This window comes from Danio rerio, chromosome 13 (assembly GCF_049306965.1).
Source record: "Danio rerio strain Tuebingen ecotype United States chromosome 13, GRCz12tu, whole genome shotgun sequence".
Classification (NCBI taxonomy): domain Eukaryota; kingdom Metazoa; phylum Chordata; class Actinopteri; order Cypriniformes; family Danionidae; genus Danio; species Danio rerio.
In genome coordinates, this window is record NC_133188.1 from 27,664,660 (window position 1) to 27,679,213 (window position 14,554).

The following is a 14,554-nucleotide window of genomic DNA, read 5'->3' on the forward strand; positions in this document are numbered from 1 at the left end:
GCATCTACCAATGACGAGGGGGCTTTTAAAGATGAAGACTCAGGGCATGCGCACTCCTGGACCAAGATGAAATGATGCAACAAGGCAAAGGGTTGCTGATATCAGAAACTAATCATGCAACATAGAATGATTAATAATAATAATAATAATGTTATTGGCGAATTTTAAGTGTGCATTTCATAATTTGCATGCAAATAAACTGCATGAATGAAATTAAATTGAAGTAATCAATCAATCAATCAATCAATTAATCAATCAATCAATCAATCAATCAATCAATCAATCAATCAATCAATCAATCAATCAATCAATCAATCAATCAGTCAGTATTTTACCATATTAGTAGTAATAATAGGCCTAATAATGTACAATTTAGGTTATATTTAATGTTAACATTATATTGCTGAATTTAGAAAAATAATACCAGGGTCATTCTGTCTCTTCAAGTAGTCTGAATAAAAAAATGTTTACAAATGTTTAATCTACATAATGTTTAAATAAATTATATATTAAATTATTAAATATGTAATCACAATGTAATATAGGCCTACTAAAATACTGATGAAATGTAGAAGCAAGTGCTTGACTTTCTGTTTCCTTCATGTGAATAGAGACTATTATTATTATTATTATTTTATTATTATTGTTGAATATTGTTATTATTTTTAATTTTTATTATTTAATATTGTTATTATTGTTATTATTATTTATTTATTTATAATAATAATAATAATTATTATTATTATTGTTGTTGTTGTTATTATTATTGTTATTTATTATTATTATTATTATTATTATTGTTATTATTATTATTGTAAGAATTATTATTATTATTGATAATAATATTGTTAGTATTATTATTATTGTGATTGTTGTTGTTGTTGTTATTTATGTTTTTATTGTTTTTATTATTATTATTATTATTATTATTATTATTATTATTATTATTACTGTGGTTGTTGTTGATGTTTTTATCATTATTATTATTATTATTGTTATTATTATTTATATTGTTATTATTATTATTGCTGTTGTTATTATTGTTATTATTATTACTAGTTTTGTTTTTATTATTTTTATTGTTATTGTTGTTATTGTTATTATTTTATTATTATTGATGTTGTTGTTGTAGTTATTATTGATGTTTTTGTTATTATTGTTATTATTATTATGATTTTATTTTTTTTATTGTTGTTGTTGTTGTCATACAATCCCCATATATACAGACAAAATATCTTTATAGTTTTTACAGGATTTACATAAATTTTGTTGTGCTAAATACTGTTGACAATTCTTTTAAATTTACAATAAAAATGTAATTCGTATAGTAAATTATTTTTTTTAAAGTAAATTTTCAGACACGTTTCTATTTGTCAATTTAGACAACAAAACAAAATAATAAATTCATAAGAGCTAAGAAAGCCAGTTTTGGAAGGAATAACCCTGATTTTGACCAGTTGTCATTGGTGGGGGTTGATGGGGGGTTTTGTTGGGACTCTAAATTACATGCATTTATTAAATAAATGCTTTGAGTTTTTATTCGTATATATATATATATATATATATATATATATATATATATATATATATATATATATATATATATATATATATATATATATATATATATATATATATATATATATATATAAACTTCAATTTTAGACCCCCACCAACATTCTTTCCCAACTAAAGAGCCAATGATCTGAAACTCTCAGTTCTATTTAAATATCTGTAGCTGCTTTTCCCTGAACCTCAACTATCCTGTTCCAAAAATAACATTTCACAGCTGCCAAACCAGGAGCACAGGAAGCTGAGTGTGCTCTCCAGTCCTCACTATAATACACTGAACCCCACTGTGAGGAGCCCTGCACACAACAAGACTGTGAAGATTTTGGGCCCCAGATAGTTCCAATATGTCTGCCTGTATGCCAAAAACACTCAGAAGGAGCTTGTTTTAAACTATGGCTGAAAGCATTGTAAATGCAATTAAGCAAAAGGGACAAACATCTGACCATGTGTAAAATCTAACCACAACCTATAGCTATTGTCATGATTAAGAAAGAAGATTAAATGTTTTCTGTAAATTGTTCCTTATAATTGAAATAAACTTGACTTGCATCACAAATTAAGGAATTTGTATTGCCAAACATTTTTAGATATTAATTTAGTTTTATCCAAAGAGTCTTACTAAAAATACAACAAGCAATCTATCATTAAGAGGCAAATAATCCTGAAAAGTGCTTATACATGTTTCAGCCATTATCTAAAATACTAGAACAGCGAGCAATCTTGGAAATGTGGAAAGATGAGGTTTGGTTTGCACAGAAATTACTTAATATATTGAAAAATTGAAACATAGCATTAAACATTTTTACTCATTAATATATTTGCATATTTACAATGTAGTGTAAGTTACCTGATTTTTAAATTATTTATTTCCAATTTTTTTAAAACTAGATAGGCTTTTTTTGATTGTAGTAACATTCTTGAACCACCAGATGGCATCCTTTTGTCTTGCATTGTCCTTTCTCCGAGCAAAACATTGGGTGTGATTGAAAACCATCAGACACAAATCATTGCTTATTCGCCAGATAAGCACACAACTGTGTAATATAAGATCGATACATTGCAATGTTTTTTCCTCATCCCTTTATTACATTAAAACTATTATGAATCATTTACTGGTGAATGTGTGCTTATGGTGATTTAGGAAGTCATTTCTCTCTGTGAGATATAACATACATTGTACATATCATATTGTAACAGAGAGGTAAAGGTTAGCATATAATGAGCAGCAGTGTGTCCGGACAGCAAGCTTTCCTCTGAAAACCTGAAATCAAATGTCAGACCACAAGATTGATGACAGTTTGCACTTACTCCATCAGACCACGCACCATCAGCTGAGATACACACACACACACACACACACACACACACACACACACACACTAGGTAGACTTTCTTGGCCCTTTGTCCCATTAAGTCGAACATGTCTGCAAACACTGAGTTTTTTTCCATTGCTGAATTAATTGAAGAGCAAGCGTGTGAGAGAAAACACATCTTTCCCATTTTCCTTGCTCTTTTTCTTTTTAGCTAATGCCTATTTTCCGCAGTGGCAGGCTTTTTTGAACACTCCATTTCCTGTTATGGAGTAGAGATTGAACTTGTAACAAAAAAGATTGAGCCAAGCTGTCGGTGGGCATCATGCCAGAGCAGTCTGCCTTTTCTCGGTTCCGCCACTTGAAGAACTCTAATCTGGTTATCTGAAGTCTGTCTCGATTTATACCTCCATTGATAATTCAAAAAGCCATTTCGACGCGTTATTAAGTAAATACATAGAACGTGTTTTATATGCATTAAAGTGCATATTTGTCCAGTGTGAGATAACTTTTAGTGTAATGTTTGAGCTTAAGTTTTGCTCAGTCACTTCTTCATCGTGGTGTAAATACCACATTACTGGACTGTTTAGGCTCTTTAAATAACATGTCGAACGGCAGCCTCTTCTGCATTTTGATTGGCTGATTCTATCATACGGGGCGGGGCGAACAAACTGGGATTCCGCCTCGGCTCACAGAACAACCTATCACTCAAATCCAATGTCTTGCAACTGCAACTACACACACACACACACACACTGAGTCAACGAAAGCAACCTGCCTACTACTTTTGGGGACACTTTGAAGTCTGACTCTCGTATGCGCAACTGTTGACTTTTCCTCAGGCTGATGAGGCACGGGACGCTCAGAAAGTGGCATGAGAATTCATGTCGACTAGCAAGGCACGCAGAACGCACTGATACAATGTAAACGCGTTGAAGAATAAATCCGCTGAGCTTTCAGTGATTTACACCCATTTAACCGGACCGCACAAGTCCGTCATAAGGGGTGAGTGGACTTTGCTTTTGAATATCAGCATAAAGTCGTGTGTTTTGACAGGTCAGTGTTGATGTGGGTCGGTGCTGTAAGCGTGTTGACGTGCATATACTATGTATTGAGCCCAGCTGTAACCTGTTTGCATACAGTAGCCTAAATGTACAGTAAGTCTGCAAACTTGTCATATCTGTAAACACAATCTGTAAAGCCAATCTCTAGCGTTCTCCGGGTGAAAAATAGTTATTGTTTTAAACCAGGAGAGCCACATGACATATTTATGATTTCTGAATGTTGATGGTTTCTGTCATCGACACAAGTAAGCAAAGCTTTTCTTTGAATTTTTGCTTTGGTGTTGTTATATAATTGTTTTCTGAGGCCTCTGACTTGACGTGTTGCTGCAGTGATTGTACAGTGGTGTACAGTTTGTTTTACAGTATTCGTCTTAAGAGTTTTCTACCAGGTGCTCTTGGAATTGGTGAATATTATACCTAGAAATAGAAATGAGTCTTGTAGACAGTCTACAGATTACCTGCTGGCATAATCTGCAGTAATTTTATAATGCTACATTTTGTGAAATGATTACTGCAATGATGATAGAATGTAGAATGTAAATGGTCTGTTAATACAAAAATACTCATTTAAAACTACTGTTAATGTGCTCTCAGGACATCCAGATTGACAAGTGACTACTTTTATTCAGTAGTTACATTAAATGCAAGTCAACTGACACTTTGGGGGTAAAAACATCCAACTATCAGTATGTGCAAGAAACTTAACATATTTACAACATTATTTCATCCACAGCCATGGCGAACCGTGCATGCTTATGAAAGTCTGGATCATCTTGTCCCATAATGATCTATTAAACACAGGAAATCTGTGAATATCAATTACCTAATCAATGCACATCAACATATTTACCGGTTGCAAAATGTAGAATAAGCGCTGCGCAAATAAGTTCAAATTTAATCAACAAAACAATGCATGCATTATTTTTTATTGCAAGGTGTTGCAGGAAGTGACATCAGGAGCTACAGATATTCATTTTGTTTATCCGGTATATTAGTGTTCTGTTGCTCACATAGAAATGACATTTAAACCAGGCTGATTTATGCTGGTCACTGCAGCACAATATACCTGGCCAGCTTGAAAATTACAGAAATCTGCATGGGATGCAAGTTCAAGTTTAATTATAACACGTTACCAATAAATATTATACATATCATGAAAAAAACACATTTATGTACGAATGTAACCGCTTCTACAGCAGCGTCAACAAATAAATCACATTAGACAGAGTTAGTTGTCGTCACTAACATTCATTTATTCATTTTCTTTTTGGCTTAGTCCCCCTATTAATTAGGGGTTGCCACAGCGGAATTAACCACTTATCCAGCATATGTTTTACGCAGGACATGCCATTCCAGCTGTAACCCAACACTGAGAAACACCCATACATACACACATACACTACGTCCAATTCAGCTTAATTAATTCACCTATACCGCATGTCGCTGGACTGTGGGGGAAACCGGAGTGAGGAGAACATGAGGAGAACATGTAAACTCCACACAGAAATGCCAACTGACCTAGCCAGGGCTCGATCCAGCAACCTTCTTACTGTGAGGCCATCATGCTACCCACTGCACCACTGTGATGCCCTTGTTGCAAAAGATAGCAAATTGGGCTATAGGGTGCCAAAGGACCCTTTAGCCCAATGTATGTGCATATATACCAGAGATGCCCAAACTAGGCCCCGGGGGCCAAAGTTGGCCAATGGTAACTTTTATTTGGCCCACTACCCCATCTGAGAATGGGTTATGTATAGATTATTATTTCAAATTTCATGTAAAACAAACAAGCTATGTGAAATTAAATGCTTCAATTTAAATGGTGTAAATTAATCAGATTTAGTTTAAAATGTACAAACACCGAACTTTGGTGAGTTAATCAAAGCAAAGTCAGTTTTGACTAATGTATTCCGCATTGAACTATGTTATAAATGTGACTGTTTATGTTTTTATTGCATTATATTATGAAATGAATTAGGAAATTTAATGTAAAATAGTTTGGTATATTTATTCTCGGCCCACGGCTATAAATGATATTTGATTTTTGGCCCTTCATACGAAAAAGTTTTAGCACCTCTGATATATATGCATATGTTTGTGTGGGTAATATGCATGTATATGTACAGTATGTATGTATGTATGTATGTATGTATGTATGTATGTATGTATGTATGTATGTATGTATGTTTTAACTTTTATATGTCTGCTGTAAGAGAAATTTCCCTACTGTGGGATGAATAAAGATATCAATCAATCAATCAATCAATCAATCAATCAATCAATCAATCCATACTAGCTCTAATTTGATTAAATGTATCGTTTTGGTCTCCTGACAGTCATCAGACATTATATATGTATCGTCCACCATAAAGAAGCACTACAGGATAGTTATCAAATTTTTATTTAGTACTATAAAAAAACATCTAGAAAATAATTCTCCAATTGAAAGAAAATGTGCACAAACCTTGAAATGCTGTAATAATACTGCATTGTTCTTTTCACAAACATAATTTTTTTCTGGCCACACTTTATTTTAAGAATACAATTCTCACTATTAATGAATCATTACCTATCTCTTTAACTCCTAACTGGCTGCTTATTGATAGATTTAAGGTAGTAGTTTGAGAATGACAGATTAAGGTACTATAGTTAGGTTGAGGTATTAGGACTATAGATGTAGAATAAAATCATGCAGAATATGTAGGTCATAAGTACTAATAAATAGCCAATATCTTAATAGGCAGGTAATAAGCCACTAATTAGTTAATAGTGAGAATTGTGACTTAAACTAAAGCGTCACCATTATTGCAGCTAGACAATTGGGATCATCAAATTAGAAACTTGAAAATAAACATGCAGATATCAGTAAGGGTTACTCTGATCGCATAGGAAAATCACAGGAAATCTCTCTGGTTTGTGTTTCCCGCCGGTCCCGAATCAAGTGGTTAAGACAAGAGTTTGGCAGTGGCGGATTAGAGACACATCTAATTTAGTTGATAATCCAGATTAGGACGTGTGCTGTGCACAGTACTATGTAGGGTCAGAGAGCTCAGAGTTCAGACTTGCCACCTTACCAGGGGTTGTTGTTGACAAATTGATACGCTCTCCTGCCTGCCTGTTATGTTTCATTTACTGTATAATAACATACTCATTTATGACTCACCTTAATGCTGTTTCACACCCATGATATATATTTTTAAAAAAATTTTCAATATAATATTGGCAGTGCATAGTGTTTAAAATCAGCTATAAAAGGTTGTAAAATCATCTGAATGCCATTCAGAATTATGTTGTTTTCCATGAATAACCAAACTGTGTGTTTATAGAGTAGGATTAAGCACTCAAAAGAGAAATTACAGCTGTTTTTAGCTGCAGCATGTAGCCTGCATGGATAATAACAGTGTCCTGTGTAACGGCCCATACTTGCAGATAACATTCACCAGTTAGGAGCATGTAGACCTCATGGTTTCACTAAACACTCCTTCTGACTGTTGTATTCTCTTAACATATGCTTAGAACCAGCTTGTGTTTTAAATGGGTGTAAATCCATAACATGGTCACAGTTACCTTTTCTGGCAGTCTATAATGTTTTAATGCTGTTAATTATGAGTCCACTGTTACTGAATTGCTCAAATACATTTGCATTGAATTCTTTGTAAATGAAGTGCCAGTGCCTGGAGCAATGACCTGCTTTTCACTATAATGTGCAGGAAGTACATTCACACCATTGAACTCTGAAGCGTCAGGCATACTCACAGCATGGGGATTTTTGGATGCTGAATCTCTAGAGAAATGTGTCAAAACTCCCCTTAAGAACTTTAGAACCTGTGGCCTGAGTATTGTTGTATTGCTATTATATGTGTGCATAGTTTGATCAGCATCATACTCATAATTCTTGATTAGTTTGGAAGCTCACTTTTTGATTGAGTGAGATTAGTCATTTTGTTATTTTAGTAAAAAATAGTTAACTATATGAAAATCTGGAATTCTGAGGTTAAAAACAAATGTAAATATTGAGAAAAATCAACTTTTCAAGTTGTGCAAAATCTGTTAGAATGCATTTCACAAAAAAATAAAATAAAGCTGTGATATTTACAAATAAAATAAAATCACTTTTATTGTCATATCATCAGCAGCACGTGTGCTATGTGAACGCTACGAGTGAAAAGCTTAGGTTCTGGCTCCAGACAGTACACAATACAGATAAATGTTGTAGACAAATACAACGACAGTGCAGAATACAGACAGTGCAAATAAAATGACAGTGCAAATACAACGACAGTGTAAAATACAACAGCACAAAAAAAAAAAAACTAAACAAAACAGGACAATGTATTATTGATAGAAATACGGTAGGAAAACTACAAAATGTCTTCACAGAAAATGATCTTTACTTAAAATTTAAATCATTTTTGCTATAAACATTTTTTTTTTGACAAAATGTTGGCTATTTCTACAAATATACCCGTGCAACATAAGGATTAGGGCTGCACAATATTGGAAAAATGTAACATTGCGATTTTTTTTAATTTTGCGATATCAATACAGTTTAACCTGATGACTTCATATTTGGAAAGAAGTTATAATGTTTGAACAATTGGAGTGAAATAAAACTATCTATAAAAGTTTTGGGGTCCCCTGAAACATTTCATTGTGCTATTTGCAGTACATTTCTGTATTTGCATGTGTTGTGAGTATTTTCAAACACTTGTTTAGTCAGAATAAATTATTGTTTACTATTTGCATCACCATAAAATCTTAAAACAATTCATTAACTTTTTTTTTTTACACATTTTTTTGTTGTTGTCTGTGCTATTTGCATGTGCATTTCTGCATTTGCAATTGCATGTATATTTTTTATGTTCAATCCATTTCATTTTGTAAAAACTTATAACTTAATTCTTTCATGTTGTCTCAACAGAAATCGATTGTGTGGAACCTGTTATTATTACAATGTAGGAACAAAAATACTATGGAAGTCAAACAGGTTTGGAACAAGTAAAATGATGGCTGATTTTCATTTTTTGATCACTATCCCTTTTGCTTATGTTTTTTTTTTTGCTTATGTTTTGCAGTTGTTGCAGTTGATTTTATTTCACGATTACAGCATCTTCAAGATTAAAACTGTGCTGTTATTTTACTCATCCTGGGGCTGCCTAAGATGTAGGGTAACTTTTAGTGGAATAATAAAGAAGATCTTTAACAAAAACTGTGGTCATTCAGCTACCGACATTTTTGAATGTTAAAAAAATCGTCAAAATAAAATGAATACCATATAATTTATAGGTGCTTTATTTATTAGCCTAAATGACTAAGACTATGTTTACACTTGGCAGGTTTGCATAGAATATGAATTGTTGTAATTTAAGTACAGTATGTGAACGCTTTCATCCAAACTTTGGTGCGCTGAGAACACGAGTCTGAAAAAATCCACTTACATGCAAATGTGGTGCGGTTTTCTAAATACCATTATAGTACAGCAGTGATATTGAGTTAGCGTTCTTGAGTATTTACTCTGAAATGATCTGCAGTAGCAGCGAAGGCCCCAGCAGGTCGGAGAGCTTTGTAGAGATCGGGTGTCTGTGGAGCAGCAGCACTGCTAGAGTTAGCCGGCTGTTTCTCTAAAACACACACACACACAAACATCGAGGCCTCTCTCCTACAGCCAGTTGTACTGCAGCATTAATATTTCATACACCCACCTTTAAAGAAGGAGGAGGCCGGAGAGAGTGAGTCGGAGAGGGGTCTGGGTAAAGCAGAGCTCAGAGGGGATTCTCCATGGCTCAACAAAGCAAGCTAAGCGTCTGCACACACCATGACAATGCATGAAGCTTCACATGCTCTCCAGTTCTAAGTTCATTCTACAGCCTGTGTATGCTCAAATGTTCTGTTCTGCATGAACATAATTTGGCACAAAGGCTTGCATCCTTCCAGCTTGGGTGGACATGATATAAATACATACAATATATATTTCCATGATAGTTTTGCCATATTAGAATTGTAATTGTTTACATTTTTTGAACAGTAATTTTGTGTAATGTTTTGACAATTTGAAACAAAAACACATATATTATATTTTATATTTGTATTCTTTAATATTTCATACTTTTAAAATATAGATTATAAATAATATGTCATTAATTATTATTCATTGTTCCATTCATTTATTTTATTTACGACTTAGTCCCTTTATTAATCAGGGGTCACCTCAGCGGAAGAAAATACCCTCCACACCATTACACCTCCACCACCAGCTTGAACTGTTGATACAAGGCAGGATGGATCCATGCTTTCATGTTTTTGACGCAAAATTCTGACCCTACCATCCAAATGTTGCAGCAGAATTCGAGACTCATCAGACAAGGCAACGTTTTTTCAATCTTCTATTGTGCAATTCTGGTAAGCCTGTGCGAGTTGTAGCCTCAGTTTCCTGTTCATAACTGACAGGAGTGGCTCCCGGTGTGGTCTTCTGCTGCTGTAGCCCATCTGCCTCAAGGTTGGACATGTTGTGCATTCATAGATGCTCTTCTGCATACATCGGTGGGTTTTGAGTGGTCAGAGTGGTTATTTTAGTTTCTGTTGCCTTTCTATCAGCTCAAACCAGTCTGGCCATTCTCCTCTGAACTCTGGCAACAACAAGGCATTTGAGCACACAGAACTGCCGCTCACTAGAGAAGAGGGGATTTGATAGAGTGCGCTTGGCGTGTGTGAAAAGCGAGGAGGCATAGAAACTCCTGGAACTTCCGGGAGACTTGGGATGTCTGAAAATCATGTTCAACAACTATAGTGGCTGCTTCCAAAACCGCCTACTACGCAGTACTACTTTTAAATTTAAACATACTACCCGGCCGTTAGAAAAGTACGTTCTATACAGTATGTTTGTGAAAAGTATGATTGGAATTCGGACGTACTACATCTGCCATTTTGTCATTGTCAGGTGACCTACCTGCGTCAGTTGTGTCGCTTCACTCCCATTCATGAATTCTCTCTTGGGGCATCATGGGATAGCGCAGCGTGCATGGGATGCGTACTCCAGAATCTCGCCAGAAGTAGTAAGTCATCGGGGTAAATCTCGCGTACCGATTTTTGAATTCTATGAATTTGGACATACTACTTGGCTCGCATACTGATTTTAGTGTACTATATAGTATGGAAGTATGCTGTTTTGGAAGCAGCCTGTGAGACATGATCCAGCAGTACATCCATGATAAACTGTCCGACGTGCACTGCTCCCTGTAGCTCAGAGGAGCGCATGGTAGTGTGTGGCTGTGTGTGTGTGGCTGTGTCTGTGTGTGTGTGTGTGGTCGCGTGATGTGCACTTTCAGCGGACGGGGAGCTTTTCAGAAATGCTAGGTAATACACGGTGTGAATGTGGATATATTTTGTTGTAAAATGCCATTTTAACACTAAGACGTATTAGTGTAAATGGGGCCTAAGGGTAAATTTTTTCGCAAGCGGGTTTGCGACGGGGGCGGGCGGAGGATCGGCGATGCTGGCTCAGCATTGTGTTGTCGATTGTCCATCAGCCCAACCCTAGTTGTGCGCAAAAATCCCAGTAGATCAGTAGTTTCTGAAATACTCAGACCAGCCCGTTTGGCACCAACAACCATGCCACATTTAAAGCTACTTAAATCAACTTTCTTCCCCATTCTGATGCTCGCTTTGAACTGCAGTAGATCGTCTTGACTAGGTATCACCAAACTTGTTTCTGGAGGTCCGGTGTCCTGCAGATTTTAGCTCCAAATCTAATCAAACACACCTGGACAAGCTAATCAAGGTCTTTCTATATACTCTATATTCTATATACTAGCTGCACAATATATCGATTCAGCATCGATATCGCAATGTGTGCATTTGCAAAAATCACATCGTAGCATCTGCAATGTGAAGTTGGGATTATTATTGTTGGTCAGCAATGAAGAATGTACAGTGTTTACATTTTCCATTACATTTGATTATAATGATCTGATTAATAATAGGGGCAGGACAATAACGATATGCATGAGGTGGGAATTCTTGTAATGGCGGATTGAACATATATCAATGTTGTAATTCTAAGAAATATACCGTTGAAGTCAGAATTATTAGCCACTAGGGATGTAACAATATTGTAAATACCGTCATACCGCAATAGTAATTTTTTTCAATATTACCGTAGGCGCATGACTCAATAAAAGTATATTTCTGAGAAAAGTATGCTTAGGTGAATGAAGCGAATGGGAGGTAGCGGGAACTACAATTCCCATCAGCCTAGGCGTGGTCATCATCCTTTGCGGTCTGTTGTCACTACAGATCCAGTAATGCGGAAATGGAGTGTGTTGTTAGTAGCGGGGAAGAAAAAGAGCTGGAAATGATCGAACCTAAAGCGGGTATTAAATTGGATGTGTGGTAGCAATATCGGTTTCTTTTTAAAAAGATACGAAAAAGTAGAAAAGGTGACAGACAAAGAAAAAAACAGTATGCAGGCACTGCCAGACTGTGGTGAAATATAAGTCGGGGAATACGACTAAAATAGTCATGGGGACTGCAGAACACAGCACACTTATTAGATTGATGCAGACATTGACTTGTACCGCAAAGAGACCTCTATCTCACACATGGCTTGTCCTCTCAAGTGGTGGAAAGACAATGCACAGCGTTACCCACTGCTGTCAACCTTGGCTAAATCATATCTCTCTGTCCCAGAAACCTCCGTCCCAAATGAGAGGGTTTTTTTCTGTTGCAGGGGACATGCCCAGAGATCCCAGCTTTTACCAGATTATAGTTATATGATAATTTTCCTTAAAAAACCCATCTCTATCTAAGTGAGTGAGTAATTAAATGTTGATTGTGATGACTTTTCAACAGTACTAAATTGAAATTAAAAAATTTTTTTTATATGGTTTAATAGTTTTTTGTTATTAAAATTGAAAAATTGAAGTTCCTGTTTCGAAACTTACAGATAGATGGCTAATTTGTATGTCATTGATATGTTCAGTGCTAAGGTAAATAAACACTTTTGGCACATTTTTCGAGTCTTTTTATTAGTTTTGTTTTTCCTGTAAATTACTCAATAAATACCGTACCGTGCCATTTATACCGAGGTATTATCGTACCGTGAAATTCTGATACCGTTACATCCCTATTAGCCACCCTTTGAATTTTTTTCCTTTCTGTCCCAAATGATGTTTAACAGAGCAAGGAAATTTTCACAGTATGTCAGATAATGTTTTTTTCTCCTGGAGAAAGTCTTATTTATTTTATTTCGGCTAGAATAAAAGCATATTTTAAATAGTAAAAAACAAATTTTAAGGTGAAAACAATTTGCCCCTTAAAGCTATATATTTTCAGTCTACAGAACAAACCATTATTAAACAGTAACTTGCCTAATTAACCTAACCTGCCTAGTTAACCTTATTAAGCCTTTAAATGAACACTTTCAGCTGTATAGAAGTGTCTTGAAAAATATCTAGTCAAATATAATTTACTGTCATCATGGCAAAGATAAAATAAATCCGTTATTAGAGATGAGTTATTAAATATAAACAGGGGGCTAATAATTCAGGGGGGTTAATAATTCTGACTTCAACTGTATGTGCTGGTAATAAAAGCAATACATCTTTTTATATGCAGGAGGCGTCATGGTGGCTCAGTGGTTAACACTGTCGCCTCATAGCAAGAAGGTCGCTGGTCTGAGTCCTGCTTGGGTCAGTTGGCATTTCTGTGTGGAGTTTGCATGTTATCCTCATGTTTAGGTGGGTTTCCTCCAGGTGCTTCAGTTTTCCCCACAGTCCAAAAACATGCCCTATAGGTGAATTGAATAAACTAAATTGGCTGTAGTGTATGAATAAAAGGACTAAGCCGAAGGACAATGAATGAATGAATAAACTTTTTGATGCATTTTTCTCTCTTCATTTACAAATATCATGATATATTGTGGATGGTTTTCTTGTGATATATCGCTGCTATCATGATCTATTATTATCGGGGGCAAAACATCATATATCATATTACTTGAACTGAATATCTGACTACTTATTTCACTTTTATCCTTGCTTATTTAATCTTATTTATTTATTCTTGCAATTTCTTTGATTCACTCCTCTACAAGTTTATTTAGATCAATTAATGATTTTGATCTAAGTAGAGCAATTAAAGTCATCTGCCAAAATTGTATTCATATCACAATATAAATGACAGCTAAATAAAATATCGCAATGTCAGATTTTTCCAATATCGTGCAGCCCTAATATAAACTTAAAAAACTTACATTTTAAATTTTGTTTTTGCTGCTTGTTCAAGCTTTTTTTTTGACAATTTAATTGTTTTATGTTCAATCCACTTAAATTTGCAAAACAATCTAGTTAACTTAATCAATTTGTGTTGGGACTACTTGAAAGAATTGTGTGGAACCCGTGCAGAAAGACTTAATGGTTTTATATTTGTTAGTGTTTTGAAATAGATGTGTGAAATAATAATAAGGTAATCTAAGAAATGAATTCTTTCGTTAAGGAATAATAAATGTTGCTGTAATCAGTAATGCTTTGTAATGGAATGCTACTGTGGCATAGCACATTTTCAAGCATGTGCTTTTCTCCTGAGGTTTGCTTTGATACGCTCCTGTGTGCA

The 14,554-nt window shown here is 34.8% G+C and overlaps 1 protein-coding gene across 1 annotated transcript in view; it reads left to right on the forward strand.

The window, feature by feature from the left end:
• Window positions 1–3,618: 3,618 nt before the first annotated feature.
• The window catches only part of sertad2b (SERTA domain containing 2b), a 72,347-nt gene continuing 61,411 nt past the window's right edge, over window positions 3,619–14,554 (forward strand). The window contains exon 1 of the mRNA XM_005156787.6: window positions 3,619–3,887. The gene's annotated coding sequence lies outside the window, so the exon portion shown is untranslated. The remainder of the gene's footprint in view (window positions 3,888–14,554) is intronic.